Source organism: Pleurodeles waltl, chromosome 11 (genome assembly GCF_031143425.1).
Source record: "Pleurodeles waltl isolate 20211129_DDA chromosome 11, aPleWal1.hap1.20221129, whole genome shotgun sequence".
Taxonomy (NCBI): Eukaryota; Metazoa; Chordata; class Amphibia; order Caudata; family Salamandridae; genus Pleurodeles; species Pleurodeles waltl.
This window is the reverse complement of record NC_090450.1, coordinates 845,159,229-845,183,852: the sequence shown is the minus strand read 5'-3', so window position 1 is coordinate 845,183,852 and position 24,624 is coordinate 845,159,229.

The window sequence follows — 24,624 nt, the reverse complement described above, 5'->3', positions numbered from 1 at the left end:
ACTTGTGCCATCATGCACAATATTTGTGTTAGGAGGAACATCTCTCTATATGAACCCGAACAAGAACTGCCTGAGGAGGAGGCGGATGGTCCCAGGGAAAATGAGGGGGAACATCCAAACACAGCTGCAGGAATGTGTCACAGACAGCAGATAGTTCAAAACATTTTTCAATAATAGTCACTCCAAACACATTGTTATGATATGTAATTAAACACCTCACTTTATCACTCAATGCTCCTCTGGTTACTTCTTTTTGCATCACATGTTCTTTAGGAATGTGAGTATTACCTCAGGGAGCATGTCAGGAAGACAAATCTGACTACTTCTGATGCAACAACACATGTGATGCATATGATCATAGAGCAAACATCACACACAGTTTAAAAAAATATATTTTCAAGTTCACATATGAAGGACAAATCATAGGACCACGATATATGATAGACATCTACGTTGCCAACATGGTCTACTGTAGCACATGGCATACAACTACGACACTTTCAATCATAAGGTAAATAAGCACCTCATACATGAGGCAGTGGATGTGAAATATCAGTGGTAACAGGAATGTATGAACAGACCCCTGACATTAGTAAGTGTGACATTTGCTCTCTCTGCAAGGAACTTGTGTGACAAGAGTTGCATTAATCCTGAAAATGGATAGCATGAGTGTCCCATGTATGACAAACAATGGTCACAACACATGCCCTGTACAGTCCATCCATGATAATAAGTCCTGCCACTGCCATGTGTTAAGTCTCTGCCCTCCCTTCTCTGAAGCTCCTCATTGTGCATTGGAGTACAATTAATTTGTGTACCAGAGCTCTTGCTGGATTGTGTTGCAGTCCTGATTACGCCTGAAACTGCTCTCTGTTTCCATAGTGCTTTTCCTGCTTGTTCCAGTCAGACTCTGCTCCCTGTTTTTCAGCCTTGTTCATGTTTGTTTCTACCAGAGCCTGCTTTCTGTTAGCAAGACCTGTTCCAGTCCTTGAATCAACTAGAGCCTGTTCCCTGTGCCTGCATTTGCCTCCTAGTTGGTTCCCTTGCCCTCTGTTTACCTGGGGTATTGTGTCTGGTAAGTGTACTATCAGTCCTCAACTGTATAGAATTGTTTAACTCTGTATTTGTTCTGGCACCTGGTTTCCAGGAGGCTAATCCAGCTCCCATCCTTCGTCTAGTTTTACATGTATTCATTAGTGCCTAACAGTGACAGTGTGCTAAGGCTGTATTCCAGGATGTGTTACTGTGTCTCCAGCCGGACAAATAAGGGCTAGTCTTGTGTATGTAAGGATAATCCATGTTTGGGCCCCAAGGGTCCAGACACAGATTCACTTCTGCCGCCACCTTTTTATGAGGCTTGCGTGGTGACTAGCTGTGAGATTAATCTGCACAGAGGCACTTACGTTCCCTGTTGCTGTGGGAATTTCTGAACCCTACCCTGTGTACAAACGTAGTGATGAGCCCTGCATGTTTGTCCATTACTGACCCGTTACATATTTGTCTACACTAAGGTTGCTCTGTATTCACTCTTATGTATTATCTGCTGTACCTTAGCTGCCCTATCCCTTTGTATCCCCTTTAGCTGATCTTCTGCTTTAGGACAAATCTGCCTTGCAAGATACTCTGTGAACTCAAGGCTTGCCCCAACAGACTCTTGACTAGGCCTGCACGAAACCGTAACACCATGAAACCAAATACTTACCTATGGTACACATGCCCACACACATGAACCGGACACTTTTGTGCATTGCACCACTGAAAATATGTGAACACATGCAGCCAGGGCTGCAGGTCCACCACAGCCACAAGAGGAACATAGGTAATTTACATTAGTCAAACTGACGTTTACATAATAATTTTATGATTTGAATTGAGGCTCAGGGTCGCAAACACTGTACCTACCAAACATGTACAAATGCTCGACATATGGGTAGTGTACACACAAGTCACCATGAAGTCATAGCCAACAATTAATGACGTGAGAGGTAACATATACGACATTGCCCTCATCAGCCATCCTCAATCTTCCCTATGTATTGTTTGTCCTGGGAAATGTAATGCCCCCAAAGTCAAACAACTGCACACATCGAATGAGTAGACGCATATTACAAACACATATCATGACTGTTGTACATCTTTGATTGCCATCTGATGTTGATACCCATGTGTAACACATTCATACATGACCATTACACCAAATGTATTGCATGCCGTTCCATCAGAAGCACACATATAGTTGTAACAGTCAATTCACACACAAAACACACAGACCATGATTTATACTTTTGTAGCTCAGCCTTGCCATAATTTATTCATGCAAAACCAGCACAAACTTACAAATTCTGTTAGAATTTCCTAACTTTGAGCTGCTTTTGCGTCAGAAAAAAAGGAAATGCCGCAGAAAGATAGTATAAATGTGGGCTGCAGTTGCATGGTCTACCACATGTGGCCACACACTATAACACACACTGCAGGCCATACCATCCTATGTTCATCTAGATACAGGCTGCATGCATGTTAAATATAAAAAATTCACGCAAACACAGTTTGAGTCAGACATTTTGATGCAAATGCATCGAAAAACCAAGCAAACGAATACTAAACATCAATGGGCCCCTAGCGTTAATTTCACCAGCGCACTCCACGCATGCGGATATACATAACAATAGTAGTTTCCAGGTAATGCGTTGTATTTTGCTGCACATGTAGGTTATGCATCAAATATATTCATGCAAACTATGTATGCATCAAAAAATCCACGCAAGACGGAAAACGGAGCGCAAAGGGGAAAGTAAGTGATGTAATAGGAAATCCTGTTTACAGACATGGTACAGTGGGTGTACTTTCACTTTCACTTTACAGTCTGTGCTTTTTCTTGACTGTGTGGCTGTGTCTTGGTGTTGCTTTTGTTTGGATTGCGTATATTGTATCTTGTAGTGTCTATCTTTTGTGTATTCTATTTGAATATTGTACCTGCATTAAGTGTTTTTGTGTATGTTAGTGTTGTCTGAATTGTATTTGTATTGTCGGTGTCTGTTTGGGGGTAAGTTAGATGGGTTAGTTGGGCTTTGTAATTTGGGTTGTAAGTTTCCTTTTTTCTGTTTTTTTCCTTAATTTTTTACTTTTCTATTTGTAATTTTGTACCATAACATGTCGGGAAGGGCAAGGCTGAGCCGCATGGGTGAGGAGGAGCTTGGGGCCTTTGTGTGGCTGGCATGCCACTTACTTCCAATGATGCGGGAGGTGGGGGACAGTGTGATACAGGGGTATCAGACCGAGGCAAGGCGGCTGCATTGGGCGAAGGTGCTCTTCCACCTGAAACATGTGTTCAACACCTCCTGGAATGAGCACCAGCTGAAGCATTGCTGGGCTGGCCTGGTGGCACGAGAACAGGATCTGTTGGACCACCTGGGTGTGGAGATCGGTGGCCCTGTGGGTGAGTATCACATTGACAGATGTGTACAGTAGAATGCTCCTGAGTGACAGTAGCAGATGTCTTGACGTGCTGCATGCAATGTTTGTGGCCATGTGGAATGCAAGTAGAACAAACATTTAGCGTACCAGCACTGAGACTTATTTCATATGTTTATACATGTTAACAATGAAGTCCAGAGTTTTGTTGAGCCATCTCCGACTATTATTTATGGCCATATGTGTCAAGCTAGTTATAATTTTCACAAACGGACTAGTTTTCTGAACTTTTGTGTGTACGTCAGGACAAATATTCTTTGAAATGCACAACCCAAATTTTGCCATTCTGCTATCACATTGCACAGTCACAAAACAGGGTTTGCTAGTGGCATTTAGGAATGGGCGTTCCTATCCTCTTATCGAGTCGCAGGTGGCCAGTTGTTTTTCTTCATGGGCACAAATGCTGGCACTAAGCAATTGCAGTTACCATCCATTTCCAGTTGGTGCTAACCAATTTGCAAAAGGGGAGGGGTCCCCATGGGATCCCTTGCCCTTCATGAATGCATGGCCAAAAATTGATTCTGAGTAGGAAGACAACTGACTGCTTCCAAAGATATATTTCAGTCAAGCAATAGGTTTTTTAAATACTTTCTGTTTACCCCTGTTGAAATAAGAGTGCAATTAAATGAATATTTACATCCCTATTTGAAATCAGTCACAGACATGGTGGTCTGCTGAACCCAGCAGGCCAGCATCCCTGTGAGTGCCGCTATTCCCAACCGGTTTGCAAAATGAGACCATCTTCATCATTATTCAAGAGGTAGGACATTTACGATCCAATTTGCGAATTGCAAACAGTGTAATTTTGGGTGTTCTACCTCAGATCATCCAACTTGCTAATTGGTAGTCGCTAAGTCTCACAATGTGTGACTCACAAAACTTGATCTTGGTACATATGGCCCTGAGTAAAACATTTCAGGTGCAATGACAATACCTGTACACATTCATTCTGTCAATGATGATCAGCTAAGACACTGTCAGCAGTCCATATTTCACAGTTTTGGGACAGCAAAGTGGGTTATCCACATTTAGCGCTACATTGTCATCATTACACGCATGATCCCTGCCGTCATGTTGGAATGGGGGCAAACATGGCTTAGGGAACACTGCCAATTTGGCATTTGTTACCTACATACAACTGCGCCACATCTGTTATGGACCACCGAATGCACGATAATAGCTGACTGAAAATTGAACCACATGTCCATCACACAGTTAATCATTGTCCCTTGATGCACAATCCACAATACCTGAGTCACTTGTATTGCAGTGCACCAGGGAAGTGCCATTGCAATTGTCACCGAATTACAAATCATAACATGGAATACTTTATGAAATGGATTAACCACAAAACTTTGTAGTCAGGTTTAGCACCACGATTGTTAGGCCCAGTGCATGTGTGCATATGTGTGTCTATCACTCGTTGGAGTGTCAGTGTCAATGCAAGTTTGCAGTGGTATGTCTGTTCAAGTGTCTTCATGCAGGATCGGCGGCTCACTCATATAAAATGTCACACACTGTGATATGTTGTCCACACATCTGTACAGCGATCAGACATTGAGCATATATTTCCATTCCATGTCTTACATGTGGACCATCGGGGAAGTGGCTCGATTTGAGGACCCATCCATATCCAGTAAGTATGAAAATGTCTGTCCTAGTGATTGTAGCTTTTGTGTGAGTGATACTTGTGTGTTGCACTCATTGCAAGACATGATGAGCTGGCACGTGATCTGATATATTACTTGACTGGAGGTTGACATAGTGTTCCATGCAAGGATTAGACATTCATAGGCAGAGAGTCATACCTTGGGAGTCTTGTGCTGTGCAATAGGCAGCAGCATGTGAACAAGGTGATTAGTAGCCACATGTAGGCCCACATTTGATTTGGAAGTGCTCCAGTGTCAGAATATTCTCAGCAAGTTATACCCTCATTTACACAAAACAGTGATGCATCGGTTTTCCACACAAAATTGTGCATCCTTGTATTGTAATGTGCATGTAGGACTGTATGGGTAACTGTCCCCCAGCATCTTGCCCCTAATGTTGTATTACATTTACATGGCACTTATGTGGTATGTTATAGGCGTGCATGCAGGTGAAGGCCAGACGTGTGCTGGCATCAATGTGGGTGATTTTGGAAATGTGATGGCAGATCAGGTGTTGATGGTTGTCCACGAATGGAAACATGAATGTAGATGTGATTGACCAAAGGATACCTCACTCCTAGTTGGCAGGCCTCCTCACATGTGTTCCACTCACTAAATCCATGTGCAGGTGGACATGGCTTTGTGGTTGTTCTTGACAGTTGTGATGATGTATTGGATGCTTATCCCCCCTGAGGCACAGGGGTAGGGGAGAACATATATGTAGGTAGGTGTGATGGTCACAGTGTAGATGACAGACATCTAATTCAGGCATGCATGTGTCCCTAACAACACTGACCCTTATGATTTGCAACTGCATGTCATCCTGCCAATTACATATACAAATCACTGGTGCCTTGAAGTTGATCCAGATGATAGGGATTAGTCGGCCTGGCCCATATTAAGTACTTGCTGCATTTGCATTGTGACACATTGCACTACACAAGTGCACAGATACGTTTATTTGGTACACACCTTGTTTTGCTTAGCTGTGCTGGTAAATACTTGGTGATTAGGCCGCGTTGCCATGTCATTCCTCAGGAACAATGTATCATCTGTACTGTGATTTGGACTGCATGTGAAATTTGAGCGAGGGTGTTAGATTATCATCTGTGTATGCATCACACAATGATGACACTAATAGTTGCCTGTCTCATTTTTACAGCTGCCAACATGAATGCCACTGACATAAGGGAGTTCCAGAGGTGGGCAGTGATGACAGGCACATCTTGGATGTGGAATTTGCGTTTAGAATGATGGCAAGACGCTATCATAGGGAGGGAGCCACAGGAGCATGGAGAGCTTTCAGCCAAGGGGGACTGGCATCGGCAACAACAGGTGTAGCCACCACCACAACTACAGCCAGTGGCACAGTGGCCACCAGTACATCAGCCCCACCTGCTGCACCCTCAACCTCAGGAAAACAACAACAACACTTGCTGCACCTTCAATTACAGCACCCCCAGCCACGGTACCTTCAGGAGCAACTACATCACAGACACAGACCACCACAGCAGCTGCTTTGCACATGGCCGCAATCACACAGCTACACAGGGACATGAGAAAAGTTCTAAAGAAGATTGACACTCTCCAACGGGACGTGGACAAGAATAGCCGAAGGCTAAAGTCAGTTAAAAAAACTCTGAAGAGGGCACACCTCTGAACTCATTCATTACCACACCCCTAATTCAGTCCCCTCCCTCCTCTTTACTAATCCAGTTTTTAGTGGGTTTAGTGGGTTTAGTGATAGGTTAGAGTAGGCTAGTAGTTTAGATGGGATAAGTATGTTGGGGGGTTCATATTAATAAATGTTAGTTTGTGGGTGGGGGTTAATGTTGGGGCTTTTGTGTATTCTAATAAAAAAAAGAAAAAGAAAATACAAAAAAAATATTTGTTTAGCATTAGTCAGTATCTCTCTAGGTTAGTATATGTTGTCCTACATGTGTCCCGTCATATAAGGGGGAGGAGGGAATAAATGTTTAGAGTGTTTAGTTAAATGCAGTAAGTAAGTTTAGCATAGGGTTGTTAGGGCAAGTTGTGGATAATGTATAGTTAGGATAGGTTAGTATAAGTGTGTGACATAGTTTTAAGTTCTCTTTTATACATAGTTATTAAAGTTTTAGGTGTTCCTTTATCGCATGTGTCATATGCTTGGGAATCTGAGTCTTTGCATGAGTGTACAGTAACAATTTTCTTTTGGCCTGTGTATTCCATCCTACATTCACATCCCACTCTTGACATGTTAATTCCAACTTCTAACTGAGCTCTCACATTGGCAGCTACAACAAAGATAAATCTCTTTGCACCTTCCATCCATTGTACCTACCACTCAAGGTGACTATGGTTCCCATGTATTGGACAGGTAGGGGTGATTTTAAAGCTGTCATCGTTTCGGTCCTGTGTTGGAATCTTGGGCACTGTGGGACGTCTGCCTGCAGCCTAATGTTCATATGAACACTGCTAAACTAAGTGGTGCCAATTCTTGATGAAGTCTAGTATACAAAATTCATGCCTAGGTGTCTTAATTGTACTCCCAGCTGATGTTAATGGCCAAACACTCTTACACAGCCATTCCTACTGTATATTGTGGGTGTGGCATGTATGTTTTGAGACAAATGTCACATACACAATGACTGTCTTGTAGGGGATGTGACCAGCATTGAGTTTCATCTTGTAGATACCTTGGGCTTGAAATATACAATTTTTACACTGTGTTTGCCTCATTGCAATGATATTTTGTACGTTTGTGCTGCTTTTACTTCAGAAATGATGCACAGGCATCACAGAAGATTTAAAAGACCTTGCCCTTGTGCGTAAATATCTGTCCGCATTATTTCTGCACTCTAGTATTGACACTCTGTGACCATTGACATGTTACATGCATCACGAAACTCCTGCAAAGTAGATGTGCCACATTACACAGAGACAAAGTGGTTGTGTAGGTGTTGTTTGTTTTGAAGTGCTGGAGTGCAATATTTACATAGTCCAAATTTGTGAGCCCATTAGTGTAAAGCATTCTATTGTGATGCAACACAAGTGCAAGGTTGAGGGACATGTCATTGGACATGCTGAGATGAAGTGTCATTCACTGCAGATGAACATGAATTGCCAATTGGGAGTGAGAGACAATTGCAGTCCATAGTAGTAAGGGGAACAGTGTGTGGGTGAAGAGTGCATATCACCAACTGTAGCAACATTGACATGTCGTCAAGCACAGGACAAAAGAAAATCAGTGCCCATGTGACATGGGTTGATACTACTACATGTGAAGTTGATCTGTTCAACATCTTCATCCTCTGATGTGTGTGTCGTCTCCTCTGCCCTTGATGGTGGTGGTGATGGGTTTGAGGGGGCAACACACACTTCAGTGGTTGGACTCCAAATTCCCGACAGCTGCCATCTGTGGAACTAGACATGGCATAACTGCAGCAAGGAGGAGCTGCTTATTATTGCGTATGGCAGCAACATCCCTGTGGTAGACAGCCATGTCTGCCCTGAGGGAGTCCAGCTTGTTGTCATGCATGCAGCTGCAAGATTGGGTTGGCAGGTGTTGTTGCAACTCCCTCACATCAGTGGTGAAGCCCCTCACACACTTTTAGACTCCTTGCGGTTGCGATTGGGTGAGTTGTATGGCTGCTGACTGTTCTGTGGATGTAATCATGCACTTGCACATCCCCTCAAGGCTGGCTGCCATAGTTTGCATCCCCACCCGCACCTTCTTGGCCAGCTCCATCTGTACTCCCACAACTGTCCTCTCAAAGGTAGTCCCAGTATCATCAGAGTCATCAACTGTATTTGAGCTGGCAGGTCGTACAATTGGGGTGGTGGGTGGGTCCTCTGGGATGTCTGCTACATGTGTGCTCCTCCTTGTGACTGGAGGTGGTGTCTGGAGGATTCCCAGGACATCTTGGAGGGTTTCCTGGCTGATGGTTGTCAGCTTGTCATCCATGTCATCAGGGTAGTCCAGGACAGACAGATCCACAGGAGAGCCATCGTCCTCTGCAATGAGATCTTGTACAATTAGAGTGTCTGTGTTGTGGCAGTTGTAATGTGACGTCACTGACTTCCTATTGGTGGTACATTGTAATCTGGGTTCACATGCATTGTTCCTGTCATTAATGTTTGCAGTCTCTATGGCCTATGCCCCACCTGCATGTCACATGTAGTGTGGGGAGTTGGGGGATTTGTCTGCATCACATCTTCTAGGTGTGGTTTCTATCAAATTGCGGCTTTCCACCTTCTTGTCCTAATCAGCCCTCCCTCTGCTACTATTAGCATGGTGGGGCCTTGCAATGCTTGTTGCTGTGCTGATGCCACATGCACCACACATGACAATTTGGCCCTGTCCCAGTCTATCATTTTTCATATACACCAATACAGTGCTGAGACACAGCACCATACAATGTATTGCCTTTCCATGAAACAATACAGGTGTCACCATTGGTAGTTTCTCATATTGATGTTTGTTTACGCGTGCTACGTTGCATTGTGCTGATGGTCCATGGCAGAGTTCCATTTCCTCTTATGGCTGTGCAGGTGTGCTTTCCTAGCTACACACATATGTCCTCCCCCTCAGTGCAGTTATCTTAGCACTATGACACCTGAGATGTTGGATGGTGGCATTGCAGAAATTGTGACACAGGCACAGGCGGAGACCCTGGAATGGACAGCATGAGTATGAGATTACTTTTGTGTACTTTATAATGTATGTAACAGTACCGGATGTTTATTGAGTCTATGGACATGAACAGTTGACAGGAGTTGCACTTGGATAGGGATCGATGGGGATTAATCACGTAGTCATACTGATCTCTCATTTTGGGTGTGTTTGTGCCATGGGCATCTAACTGCCATTTCCTATTTGACCAGCACACACAGCCAGGTAGTAATGGCAAGTGTTGTCAATGGTAAATGCCATTTGAGCCAATGCCCTGAGACTGGGCACTGTCCCCCAGCTTACATTCTGATAATACCAGCTGTCCTGTGACAGCAGCCAAGTTTTATGTTCTTCCTTCCCCTCCTGGTCTGCTTCAGCATTTCCAGCAGCCTTGGTATGGCGGTGTACCCCATGCAAAGGTTCTTGGTGTTGTGTTGTGCCGTGCCCCTGGGTGCCCCTGCACAGCCCATGCACCTGGGGCAGTGCAGGGAGTCCTGTGCCATGCCCCTTTGCCCTTTCCACTGCCTGATTTTCAGGGCTGACATGCATTGTGTAGTAGTTAGGTGCCTCCCCCTTCTTGCACTTGACATTTAGGCATTTTTTGCCCCCATGCAACTTATCCTGCATATGTATTGTTTCCTGGCAATCTGCACTGTCCTGCCCTGCGATTCCTGTGACGATATCCTCAGGGATGACGGCTGCAACCATCTCCTCCATCTCGTCCAGGCCCTCTTGCGGTGCTGGACTTCCACCTCCGGTCTGAAGTGCTGCTTTCCCGTTCCTTTCCATTTTCTCCTTTGTCCTGTGCTTGCAGTCATGCCAGCGTTTCTTACACTCGGTGACAGTTCTCCTGACCTCTGCCACACTGTTAATCTTGTCCACAATGTGTTGCCAAATTGCCTCTCTCATTCCAATTGGCAATTTAGAGGTGATCAATAATTGATGCTGGTGCTCTGTCACCTCTCTGACCAGAATTTCATGTTCCTCTGCACTGAAGCAAGACTTCCTCTTCTTGTCTCTCCCCTGGGTCTTGTCTGTGTCTTCCTGACTGGTTTCCTGGTTGAATGATGTCTCCCTGGGGTCTCTCCTGGCTTTTGGGATCCATTTTGGGACTCCTTAGCACTGTTTGCTGCATTTGTGCTGCTTTTTGTCTCTATTGCCGTTAAAAATGGTGCATATCCGTTTTGTGATATGTCGCAAACCGGGTTGGAGTCATTTTTCCTGCATTAACGTAATTTTGCCTTATGACAAGGCACAATGGTTAGCATCAGAAAGAATGACTCTAACCTGTTCTTACCGCCACTGTGTGTCAAAGTATAAATTTGATGCATGAGTGGCATTAAGAAATGGCTTTAGCCAGCACTACAATATGGCCCCTAATCTCTGCAAACGTAATTTTATCAGAAAGAGATTTACTCAATTGTTATAATGTTCTGACATGTATGTGAGTGTGCACTGGTGCAATACAATGAAAATAATATTATCTCTCTTGCCACACTCCCTCATCTCAATTATTAGAGGTCACAAAATGTATTCCATATAAGGATTCTAATTTCATGTCTGAAACTATAGAGAAATGATGTGCCCCTTGTCAAACGTGTAGGGCGTCTTCACAAAGGTAAACTTACATGTGCGTAAATCTACATGTGTAAGTGTACTTCTACATTTTTGAGTAACTTTACTACTTACCATTTGAAAGAGTAAAGTTACTTAAAAGCATAGACTTACACATACTCACACCATAAAACAGAGGGTGAAGTCAGAAAAAAAGTCTCAAATGTAAATTTACTACTATTAATGACAGCCATAATTTATGATCTGCACACTTGGCAGAGGCCCCTGCTATCATCACATAATTCTCGACATGGTAAATTATAGGGAAAAGTGCAAAGGTTTATGACATTTAAAAAAATAATAGATAAAAAAATCTGTTATGTTGAATATTCATATTATTTAATCTTATTCATTATTTTAAATCTAGAATAATATATTTTAAAATGCTACAGCATAATTTACGTAATTTCTAATTAAAAATGTAATTAGTTTGAATACATAAATTTAAAATGAAATACTGTTTTCTGGAGAGAGCCTTGGACGAGGTGGTCTCGTCGCAGCACACGGTTCCGGTGTGTCTGGGACGAGACCACCTCGTCCTGCACCGGGCCCATGGGGGAAGCGCTAGCACTCCCCCGTGGGCCCCCCACCCACACCCCTCATCAGGGATGAAAGGGGAATCGCTTCCCCTTTCACCCCGACCCCCTCGATCCCCCCGTGACATCTGATGATGTCAGCACGCGACGGGTCGCCTGCGATGCGGAAGAGAAATGCTTAGCATTTCTCTTCCGCTCGGGAGGAGGGGGTCAGGTGAGACATCGGAAGAAAGGAAAGACTTTTCCTTTCTTCCGATGTCATTCTGAGCATTTCTGCTGCCCTCTAGACACCAGGGAATTACATTTTTTTTTTAATTTACATGAGGGGAGCGGCCCCTGGGGCAAGGGTCGCTCCCTAGGGGGGGAAATCATTCTTAGGTCATTTCTGCCCCCCCTTGGGGCAGATTGGCCTAAAATAATTAGGCCGATCTGCCCCCGGGGGGGGGTAGAAATGCCCACTAGACACAAGGGATTTCTTTTTCTTTTTTTTTCTTTTATGTGCAGGCAGCGACCCCTTAGGCAAGGGTCGCTCCCTGGGGCGCCAAATTGTGCTTAGGCCATTTCTGCCCCCCCAGGGGCAGAAATGCCCACTAGACACTAGGGATTTTTGTTTCTTTGTGTTTTGTGATAAAGGGAGCGGCCCCTTGGGCAAGGGTTGCTCCCAAGGGGGGCATATTATTTTTAGACCCTTTCTGCCCCCCCTGGGGGCAGATCGGCCTAAAATAATTAGGCCGATCTGCTCCCAGGGGGGACAGAAATGCCCACTAGACACCAGGGAATTTTGTTTTGTTGTTATTTTTTTCTTTTATGTGCAGGGAGCGACCCCTTAGGCAAGGGTTGCTCCCTGGGGGGGGCAAATTGTGCTTAGGCCATTTCTGCCCCTAGGGGGCAGAAATGACCACTAAACACCAGGGATTTTTTTTTCGTTGTGTTTTGTGTTAAAGGGAGTGGTCCCTTGGGCAAGGGTCGCTCCCTAGGGGGGTAAATAATTTTTAGGCCCTTTCTGCCCCCCCTGATATAAGTAGGCAGATCTGCCCCGGGCGGGGGGGGGCAGAAATGCCCACTAGACACCAGGGAATTTCTTTTTGTTGTTCTGTTTTTCTTTTATGTGCAGGGAGCGACCCCTTAGGCAAGGGCCACTCTCTAGGGGGCCATATTATTTTTAGGCCATTTCTGCCCCTCGGAGGCAGCTTGGCCTAATATAATTAGGCTGATCTGCCTCCAGGGGGGCAGAAACCTCTAGTCCCCAGGGATATATTTATATTTGTATTTACTTTATGTTTTTATATATGGGGAGCAACCCCTTAGGCAAGGGTCGCTCTCCTGGGGGCAAATTGTATTTAGGCCATTTCTGCCCCCCCTTGGGGGCCGATCAGCCTATTTTTGTTAGGCCAACAGTGTGTATATGTGTGGTTTTTTTTGGGGGGCAGCCCCTTGGGCAAGGGTCGCTCCCCATGGGGATACATTATTGTTGCCCAAATCTGCCCCCGTTGGGGGCAGATTGGCCCATTTTTGGAAGGCCCATAAGCTCACCAGAGACCGGGAAGATTGATTGTTTCAAAATGAGAGGGTGGGGTTATGGCCATACCCCCACCCCAAATAAATTGGGCCAAAGTTGTTCTGCCCACCAATGGGCAGATGGGGCAATTACCCTGATCCACACCCCGAGGGGCAGAAAGTCTACTAGATGCCACGAAATAAAAAAAATAAAAAAAAATAGTAGGGTGGTCCCACTTGGAATGGTGAGGGCTGCACTTTTTTTTACTTTGGGACGGTGCCATGTAGAAAAATCCACAAGACCGAGACACATCTGAAAACTAAACATCTAGTTGATTCCAGGGTGGTGTGCTTCACATGGACCCCACACCATTTCCTTACCCACAATGCCCTGCAAACCTGCAACTTTGCTGGAAAGCAAACATTTTTCCCACATTTTTGTGATGGAACCTTCCGGAATCTGCAGGAATCCACAAACTTCCTACCACCCAGCATTGTCTCATCTATACCAATAAAATTTCTGCTGCACTTGTCAGCCTAAAAAGGTTTTGTTTCAACCTGCCCTTTTGGACCCACTGTGGTTCCCCCTCAATTTTGACGTGTTTTTGGCTCTTCCCTGTCACAAACACTTGGCCCACCTACACAAGTGAGGTATAATTTTTACGGGGAGACTAAGGGGAACGTTGGGTGGTAGGAAATGTGTCCCGGTGCGGTGATCCCACACAGAAATGTGGGAAAAATGTGATTTTTTATCTAAATTTGAGGTTTGCTGAGGATTCTGGGTATGAAACATTAGGGGATCCACGCAAGTCACACCTCCTTTGAATCCCTCGGGTGTCTAGTTTTCAGAAATGTCTAAGTTTGGTAGGTTTCCCAAGATGGTTGCTAGGCCAGGACCAAAAATGCAGGTGCCCCCACAAAAACAGGTAGTTTTCTATTTGATAATTTTGATGTGTCCAGATAGTATTTTGGGGCATTTCCCGTCGCTGGCACTAGGCCTACCCACACAACTGAAGAACCATTGTTATCGGGAGACTTGCGGGAACGCTGGGTGGAAGGAAATTTGTGGCTCCTTCCAGATTCCAGAACTTTCTGTCACCGAAATGTGTTAAAAAAGTGTTTTTTTAGACACATTTTGAGGTTTGGAAAGGATTCTGGGTAACAGAACCTGCTGAGAGACCCACAAGTCACCCCATCTTGGATTCCCCAAGGTCTCTAGTTTAAAAAAATGCACAGGTTTGGTAGGTTTCCCGAGGTGGCGGCTGAGCTAGAGGCCAAAATCCACAGGTAGGCACTTTGCAAAAAACACCTCTGTTTTCTTTGAGAAAATGTGATGTGTCCACTTTGTGTTTTGTGGCATTTCCTGTCACTGGCGCTAGGCCTACCCACACAAGTGAGTGACCATTTTTATTGGGAGACTTGGGGGAACGCTGGGGGGAAGGAAATTTGTGGCTCCTATCAGATTCCAGAATTTTCTGTCACCGACAAGTGAGGAAAAAGTGTTTTTTTAGCCACATTTTGAGGATTGCAAAGGATTCTGGGTAACAGAACCTGGTGAGAGCCCCACAAGTCACCCCATCTTGGATTCCCCTAGGTGTCAAGTTTTAAAAAATGCACAGGTTTGGTATGTTTCCCTAGGTGGCGGCTGAGCTAGAGGCCAAAATCCACAAGTAGGCACTTTGCAAAACACACCTCTGTTTTCTTTTAGAAATTGTGATGTTTCCAGTTTGTGTTTTGGGGCATTTCCTGTCGCGGGCACTAGGCCTACCCACACAAGTGAGGTACCATTTTTTTCGGGAGACTTGGGGGAACGCTGGGTGGAAGGAAATTGGTGGCTCCTCTCAGATTCCAGAACTTTCTGTCACCGAAATGTGAGGAAACATTTGTTTTTTAGCCACATTTTGAGGTTTACAAAGGATTCTGGGTAACAGAACCTGGTGAGAGCCCCACAAGTTACCCCATCTTGGATTCCCTGAGGTCTCTAGTTTTAAAAAATGCACAGGTTTTGTAGGTTTCCCTAGGTGGCAGCCGAGCTAGAGGCCAAACTCCACAGGTAGGCACTTTGCAAAAACACCTCTATTTTCCTTCAGAAAATGTGATGTGTCCACGTTGTGTTTTAGGGTCTTTTATGTTGCAGGCACTACGCCTATCCACACAAGTGAGGTACCATTTTTATCGGGAGACTTGGGGGAATGGTGGGTGGAAGGAAATTGGTAGCTCCTCTCAGATTCCAGAACTTTCTGTCACCGAAATGTGAGGAAAAACAGTTTTTTTAGGCACATTTTGAGGTTTGCAGAGGATTCTGGGTAACAGAACCTGGTGAGAGCCCCACTAGTCACCCCATCTTGGATACCCCTAGGTCTCTAGTTTTAAAAAATGCACAGGTTTGGTAGATTTCCTAGATGGCGGCTGAGCTACAGGCCAAAATCCACAAGTAGGGACTTTGCAAAAAACACCTGTTTTCTTTGAGAAAATATGATGTGTCCACTTTGTGTTTGTGGTATTTCCAGTCACGGGCACTAGGCCTACTCACACAAGTGAGGTACCATTTTAATCCAGAGACTTGGGGGAACGCTGGGTGGTAGGAAATTGGCGGCTCCTCTCAGATTCCAGAACTTTCTGCCACCGAAATGTGAGGAATTTATTTATTTTAGCCACATTTTGAGGTTTACAAATGATTCTGGGCAACAGAACCTGGTGAGAGCCCCACAAGTTACCCCATCATGGATTCCCCTAGTTCTCTAGTTTTCAAAAATACACAGGTTTGGTAGGTTTCCCTAGGTGGCGGCTGAGCTAGAGGCCAAAATCCACAGGTAAGCACTTTGCAAAAATACCTCTGTTTTCTTTGAGAAATTGTGATGTGTCCACTTTGTGTTTGGGGCATTTCCTGTTGCAGGCACTAGGCCTACCCACACAAGTGAGGTACCATTTTTATCGGGAGACTTGTGGGAATGCTGGGTGGAAGGAAATTGGTAGCTCCTCTCAGATTCAAGAACTTTCTGTCACAGAAATGTGAGGAAAAAGTGTTTTTTTAGGCACATTTTGAGGTTTGCAGAGGATTCTGGGTAACAGAACCTGGTGAGAGCCTCACAAGTCACCCCATCTTGGATACCCCCAGGTCCCTGGTTTTAAAAAATGCACAGGTTTGGTAGAAATCCACAGGTAGGCACTTTGCAATAAATTCCCCTAGGTCTCTAGTTTTTAAAAATTTACAAATACACAGGTTTGATAGGTTTCCCGAGGTGGCGGCTGAGCTAGAGGCCAAAATCCACAGGTAGGCACTTTGCAAAAAACACCTCTGTTTTCTTTGAGAAAATGTGATGTGTCCACTTTGTGTTTTGTGGCATTTCCTGTCACTGGCGCTAGGCCTACCCACACAAGTGAGTGACCATTTTTATTGGGAGACTTGGGGGAACGCTGGGGGGAAGGAAATTTGTGGCTCCTATCAGATTCCAGAATTTTCTGTCACCGACAAGTGAGGAAAAAGTGTTTTTTTAGCCACATTTTGAGGATTGCAAAGGATTCTGGGTAACAGAACCTGGTGAGAGCCCCACAAGTCACCCCATCTTGGATTCCCCTAGGTGTCAAGTTTTCAAAAATGCACAGGTTTGGTATGTTTCCCTAGGTGGCGGCTGAGCTAGAGGCCAAAATCCACAAGTAGGCACTTTGCAAAACACACCTCTGTTTTCTTTTAGAAATTGTGATGTTTCCAGTTTGTGTTTTGGGGCATTTCCTGTCGCGGGCACTAGGCCTACCCACACAAGTGAGGTACCATTTTTTTCGGGAGACTTGGGGGAACGCTGGGTGGAAGGAAATTGGTGGCTCCTCTCAGATTCCAGAACTTTCTGTCACCGAAATGTGAGGAAACATTTGTTTTTTAGCCACATTTTGAGGTTTACAAAGGATTCTGGGTAACAGAACCTGGTGAGAGCCCCACAAGTTACCCCATCTTGGATTCCCTGAGGTCTCTAGTTTTAAAAAATGCACAGGTTTTGTAGGTTTCCCTAGGTGGCAGCCGAGCTAGAGGCCAAACTCCACAGGTAGGCACTTTGCAAAAACACCTCTATTTTCCTTCAGAAAATGTGATGTGTCCACGTTGTGTTTTAGGGTCTTTTATGTTGCAGGCACTACGCCTATCCACACAAGTGAGGTACCATTTTTATCGGGAGACTTGGGGGAATGGTGGGTGGAAGGAAATTGGTAGCTCCTCTCAGATTCCAGAACTTTCTGTCACCGAAATGTGAGGAAAAACAGTTTTTTTAGGCACATTTTGAGGTTTGCAGAGGATTCTGGGTAACAGAACCTGGTGAGAGCCCCACTAGTCACCCCATCTTGGATACCCCTAGGTCTCTGGTTTTAAAAAATGCACAGGTTTGGTAGATTTCCTAGATGGCGGCTGAGCTACAGGCCAAAATCCACAAGTAGGGACTTTGCAAAAAACACCTGTTTTCTTTGAGAAAATATGATGTGTCCACTTTGTGTTTGTGGTATTTCCAGTCACGGGCACTAGGCCTACTCACACAAGTGAGGTACCATTTTAATCCAGAGACTTGGGGGAACGCTGGGTGGTAGGAAATTGGCGGCTCCTCTCAGATTCCAGAACTTTCTGCCACCGAAATGTGAGGAATTTATTTATTTTAGCCACATTTTGAGGTTTACAAATGATTCTGGGCAACAGAACCTGGTGAGAGCCCCACAAGTTACCCCATCATGGATTCCCCTAGTTCTCTAGTTTTCAAAAATACACAGGTTTGGTAGGTTTCCCTAGGTGGCGGCTGAGCTAGAGGCCAAAATCCACAGGTAAGCACTTTGCAAAAATACCTCTGTTTTCTTTGAGAAAATGTGATGTGTCCACTTTGTGTTTGGGGCATTTCCTGTTGCAGGCACTAGGCCTACCCACACAAGTGAGGTACCATTTTTATCGGGAGACTTGTGGGAATGCTGGGTGGAAGGAAATTGGTAGCTCCTCTCAGATTCAAGAACTTTCTGTCACAGAAATGTGAGGAAAAAGTGTTTTTTTAGGCACATTTTGAGGTTTGCAGAGGATTCTGGGTAACAGAACCTGGTGAGAGCCTCACAAGTCACCCCATCTTGGATACCCCCAGGTCCCTGGTTTTAAAAAATGCACAGGTTTGGTAGAAATCCACAGGTAGGCACTTTGCAATAAATTCCCCTAGGTCTCTAGTTTTTAAAAAATTACAAATACACAGGTTTGATAGGTTTCCCTAGATGGCGGCTGAGCTAGAGGTCAAAATCCACAGGTAGGCACTTTGCAAAAAACACCTCTGTTTTCTTTGAGAAAATGTGATGTGTCCACTTTGTGTTTTGGGGCCTTTCCTGTTGCAGGCACTAGGCCTACCCACACAAGTGAGGTACCATTTTTATCGGGAGACTTGGGGGAATGCTGGGTGGAAGGAAATTGGTAGCTCCTCTCAGATTCCAGAACTTTCTGTCACCGAAATGTGAGGAAAAAGTGTTTTTTTAGGAACATTTTGAGGTTTGCAGAGGATTCTGGGTAACAGAACCTGGTGAGAGCCCCACAAGTCACCCCATCTTGGATACCCCTAGGTATCTGGTTTTAAAAAATGCACAGGTTTGGTAGAAATCCACAGGTAGGCACTTTGCAAAAAATTCCCCTAGGTCTCTAGTTTTTAAAAATTTACAAATACACAGGTTTGATCGGTTTCCCTAGATGGCGGCTGAGCTAGAGGTCAAAATCCACAGGTAGGCACTTTGCAAAAAACACCTCTGTTTTCTTTGAGAAAATGTGATGTGTCCACTTTGTGTTTTGGGGCCTTTCCTGTTGCAGGCACTAGGCCTACCCACACAAGTGAGGTACCATTTTTATCGGGAGACTTGGGGGAATGCTGGGTGGAAGGAAATTGGTAGCTCCTCTCAGATTCCAGAACTTTCTGTCACCGAAATGTGAGGAAAAAGTGTTTTTTTAGGAACATTTTGAGGTTTGCAGAGGATTCTGGGTAACAGAACCTGGTGAGAGCCCCACAAGTCACCCCATCTTGGATACCCCTAGGTATCTGGTTTTAAAAAATGCACAGGTTTGGTAGAAATCCACAGGTAGGCACTTTGCAAAAAATTCCCCTAGGTCTCTAGTTTTCAAAAATACACAGGTTTGGTAGGTTTCCCTAGGTGGCGGCTGAGCTAGAGGGCAAAATCCACAGGTAGGCACTTTGCAAAAACACCTTTGTTTTCTTTGAGAAAATGTGATGTGTCCACTTTCTGTTTTGGGGCATTTCCTGTTGCAGGCACTAGGCCTACCCACCCCAGTGAGGTACCATTTTTATCGGGAGACTTGAGGGAACGCTGACTGGAAGTTAATTGGTGGCTCCTCTCAGATTCTAGAACTTTCTGTCACCGAAATGTGAGGAAAAAGTGTTTTTTTAGGCACATTTTGAGGTTTGCAAAGGATTCTGGGTAACAGAACCTGGCGAGAGCCCCACAAGTCACCCCATCTTGCATTCCCCTAGGTTTCTAGTTTTAAAAAATGCACAGGTTTAGTAGGTTTCCCTAGATGGCGGCTGAGCTAGAGGCCAAAATCCACAGGTAGGCACTTTGCAAAAAAACCTCTATTTTCTTTGAGAAAATTGATGTGTCCACTTTGTGTTTTGGGGCAATTCCTATCGCGGGCACTAGGCCTACCCACCCAAGTGAGGTACCATTTTTATCGGGAAACTTGGGGGAACGCTGAGTGGAAGTTAATTGGTTGCTCCTCTCAGATTCCAGAACTTTCTGTCACCGAAATGTGAGGAAAATGTTTTTTAGCCACATTTTGAGGTTTGCAAAGGATTCTGGGTAACATAACCTGGTGAGAGCCCCACAAGTCACCCCATCTTGGATTCCCCTAGGTCTCTAGTTTTGAAAAATTCATAGGTTTGGTAGGTTTCCCTAGGTGGCGGCTGAGCTAGAGGCCAAAATCCACAGGTAGGCACTTTGCAAAAATCACCTCTGATTTCTTTGAGAAAATGTGATGTGTCCACTTTGTGTTTTGGGGCATTTCCTGACACGGGCACTAGGCCTACCAACGTAAGTGTGGTACCATTTTTATGGGGAGACTTGGGGGAACGCTGGGTGGAAAGAAATTAGTGACTCCTCTCACATTCCAGAAATTTCTGTCATCGAAATGTGAGGAAACATTTTTTTTTTAGCCACATTTTGAGGTTTACAAAGGAGTATGTGTAGCAGAACCTGGTGAGAGTCCCACAAGTTATCCCATCTTGGATTCCCCTAGGTCTCTAGATTTCAAACATGCACAGGTTTGGTAGGTTTCCCTAGGTGGCGGCTGAGCTAGAGGCCAAAATCCACAAGTAGGCACTTTGCAAAACACACCTCTGTTTTCTTTGAGAAAATGTGATGTTTCCAGTTTCTGTTTTGGGGCATTTCCTGTCACGGGCACTAGGCCTACCCACACAAGTGAGGTACCATTTTTATCGGGAGACTTGGGGGAACGCTTGGTGGAAGGAAATTGGTGGCTCCTCTCAGATTCCAGAACTTTCTGTCACCGAAATGTGAGGAAACATTTGTTTTTTAGCCACATTTTGAGGTTTACATAGGATTCTAGGTAACAGAACCTGGTGAGAGCCCCACAAGTTACCTCATCTTGGATTCCCTGAGGTCTCTAGTTTTAAAAAATGCACAGGTTTGGTAGGTTTCCCTAGGTGGCGGCCGAGCTAGAGGCCAAACTCCACAGGTAGGCACTTTGCAAAAACACCTCTATTTTCCTTCAGAAAATGTGATGTGTCCACTTTGTGTTTTGGGGTCTTTTATGTTGCAGGCACTAGGCCTACCCACACAAGTGAGGTACCATTTTTATCGGGAGACTTGGGGGAATGGTGGGTGGAAGGAAATTGGTAGCTCCTCTCAGATTCCAGAACTTTCTGTCACCGAAATGTGAGGAAAAACAGTTTTTTTAGGCACATTTTGAGGTTTGCAGAGGATTCTGGGTAACAGAACCTGGTGAGCGCCCCACAAGTCACCCCATCTTGGATTCCCCTAGGTCTCTAGTTTTCAAAAATACACAGGTTTGGTAGGTTTCCCTAGGTGGCGGCTGAGCTAGAGGCCAAAATCCACAGGTAGGCACTTTGCAAAAACACCTCTGTTTTCTTTGAGAAAATGTGATGTGTCCACTTTGTGTTTTGGGGCATTTCCTGTTGCAGGCACTAGGCCTACCCACCCAAGTGAGGTGCCATTTTTATTGGGAGACTTGAGGGAACGCTGAGTGGAAGTTAATTGGTTGCTCCTCTCAGATTCCAGAACTTTCTGTCACCGAAATGTGAGGAAAAATGTTTTTTAGCCACATTTTGAGGTTTGCAAAGGATTCTGGGTAACATAACCTGGTGAGAGCCCCACAAGTCACCCCATCTTGGATACCCCTAGGTCTCTGGTTTTAAAAAATGCACAGGTTTGGTAGATTTCCTAGATGGCGGCTGAGCTACAGGCCAAAATCCACAAGTAGGGACTTTGCAAAAAACACCTGTTTTCTTTGAGAAAATATGATGTGTCCACTTTGTGTTTGTGGTATTTCCAGTCACGGGCACTAGGCCTACTCACACAAGTGAGGTACCATTTTTATCCAGAGACTTGGGGGAACGCTGGGTGGTAGGAAATATGCGGCTCCTCTCAGATTCCAGAACTTTCTGCCACCGAAATGTGAGGAATTTATTCATTTTAGCTACATTTTGAGGTTTACAAATGATTCTGGGCAACAGAACCTGGTGAGAGCCCCACAAGTTACCCCATCATGAATTCCCCTAGGTCTCTAGTTTTCAAAAATACACAGGTTTGGTAGGTTTCCCTAGGTGGCGGCTGAGTTAGAGGCCAAAATCCACAGGTAGGCACTTTGCAAAAACACCTCTGTTTTCTTTGAGAAAATGTGATGTGTCCACTTTGTGTTTGGGGCATTTCCTGTTGCAGGCACTAGGCCTACCCACACAAGTGAGGTACCATTTTTACCGGGAGACTTGTGGGAATGCTGGGTGGAAGGAAATTGGTAGCTCCTCTCAGATTCCAGAACTTTCTGTCACCGAAATGTGAGGAAAAACAGTTTTTTTAGGCACATTTTGAGGTTTGCAGAGGATTCTGGGAAACAGAACCTGGTGAGAGCCCCACAAGTCACCCCATCTTGGATTCCCCTAGGTCTCTAGTTTTAAAAAATACACAGGTCTGGTAGGTTTCCCTAGGTGGCGGCTGAGCTAGAGGCCAAAATCCACAGGTAGGCACTTTGCAAAAACACCTCTGTTTTCTTTGAGAAAATGTGATGTGTCCACTTTGTGTTTTGGGGCATTTCCTGTTGCAGGCACTAAGCCTACCCACCCAAGTGAGGTACCATTTTTATCGGGAGACTTGAGGGAACGCTGAGTGGAAGTTAATTGGTTGCTCCTCTCAGATTCCAGAACTTTCTGTCACCGAAATGTGAGGAAAAATGTTTTTTAGCCACATTTTGAGGTTTGCAAAGGATTCTGGGTAACATAACCTGGTGAGAGCCCCACAAGTCACCCCATCTTGGATACCCCTAGGTCTCTGGTTTTAAAAAATGCACAGGTTTGGTAGATTTCCTAGATGGCGGCTGAGCTACAGGCCAAAATCCACAAGTAGGGACTTTGCAAAAAACACCTGTTTTCTTTGAGAAAATATGATGTGTCCACTTTGTGTTTGTGGTATTTCCAGTCACGGGCACTAGGCCTACTCACACAAGTGAGGTACCATTTTTATCCAGAGACTTGGGGGAACGCTGGGTGGTAGGAAATATGCGGCTCCTCTCAGATTCCAGAACTTTCTGCCACCGAAATGTGAGGAATTTATTCATTTTAGCTACATTTTGAGGTTTACAAATGATTCTGGGCAACAGAACCTGGTGAGAGCCCCACAAGTTACCCCATCATGGATTCCCCTAGGTCTCTAGTTTTCAAAAATACACAGGTTTGGTAGGTTTCCCTAGGTGGCGGCTGAGCTAGAGGCCAAAATCCACAGGTAGGCACTTTGCAAAAACACCTCTGTTTTCTTTGAGAAAATGTGATGTGTCCACTTTGTGTTTGGGGCATTTCCTGTTGCAGGCACTAGGCCTACCCACACAAGTGAGGTACCATTTTTACCGGGAGACTTGTGGGAATGCTGGGTGGAAGGAAATTGGTAGCTCCTCTCAGATTCCAGAACTTTCTGTCACCGAAATGTGAGGAAAAAGTGTTTTTTTAGGCACATTTTGAGGTTTGCATAGGATTCTGGGTAACAGAACCTGGTGAGAGCCTCACAAGTCACCCCATCTTGGATACCCCTAGGTCTCTGGTTTTAAAAAATGCACAGGTTTGGTAGAAATCCACAGGTAGGCACTTTGCAAAAAATTCCCCTAGGTCTCTAGTTTAAAAAAAATTAAAAATACACAGGTTTGATAGGTTTCCCTTGATGGCGGCTGAGCTAGAGGCCAAAATCCACAGGTAGGCACTTTGCAAAAGACACCTCTGTTTTCTTTGAGAAAATTTGATGTGTCCACCTTGTGTTTTGGGGCATTTCCTGTCGCGGGCACTAGGCCTACCCACACAAGTGAGGTTCCATTTTTATCAGGAGACTTGGGGGAACGCTGGGTGGAAGGAAATTGGTGGTTCCTCTCAGATTCCAGAACTTTCTGTCACCGAAATGTGTGGAAAAACTGTTTTTTTAGGCACATTTTGAGGTTTGCAGAGGATTCTGGGTAACAGAACCTGGTGAGAGCCCCACAAGTCACCCCATCTTGGATACCCCTAGGTGTCAAGTTTTAAAAAATGCAAAGGTTTGGTATGTTTCCCTAGGTGGTGGCTGAGCTAGAGGCCAAAATCCACAAGTAGACACTTTGCAAAACACACCTCTATTTTCCTTCACAAAATGTGATGTGTCCACTTTGTGTTTTGGGGTCTTTCATGTTGCAGGCACTAGGCCTACCCACACAAGTGAAGGACCATTTTTATCGGGAGATTTGGGGGAATGCTGGGTGGAAGGAAATTTGTGGCTCCTCTCAGATTCCAGAACTTTCTGTCACCGAAATGTGAGGAAAAATGTTTTATAGCCACATTTTGAGGTTTGCAAAGGATTCTGGGTAACAGAACCTGGTGAGAGCCCCACAAGTCACCCCATCTTGGATTCCCCTAGGTCTCTAGTTTTGAAAAATTCATAGGATTGGTAGGTTTCCCTAGGTGGTGGCAGAGCTAGAGGCCAAAAT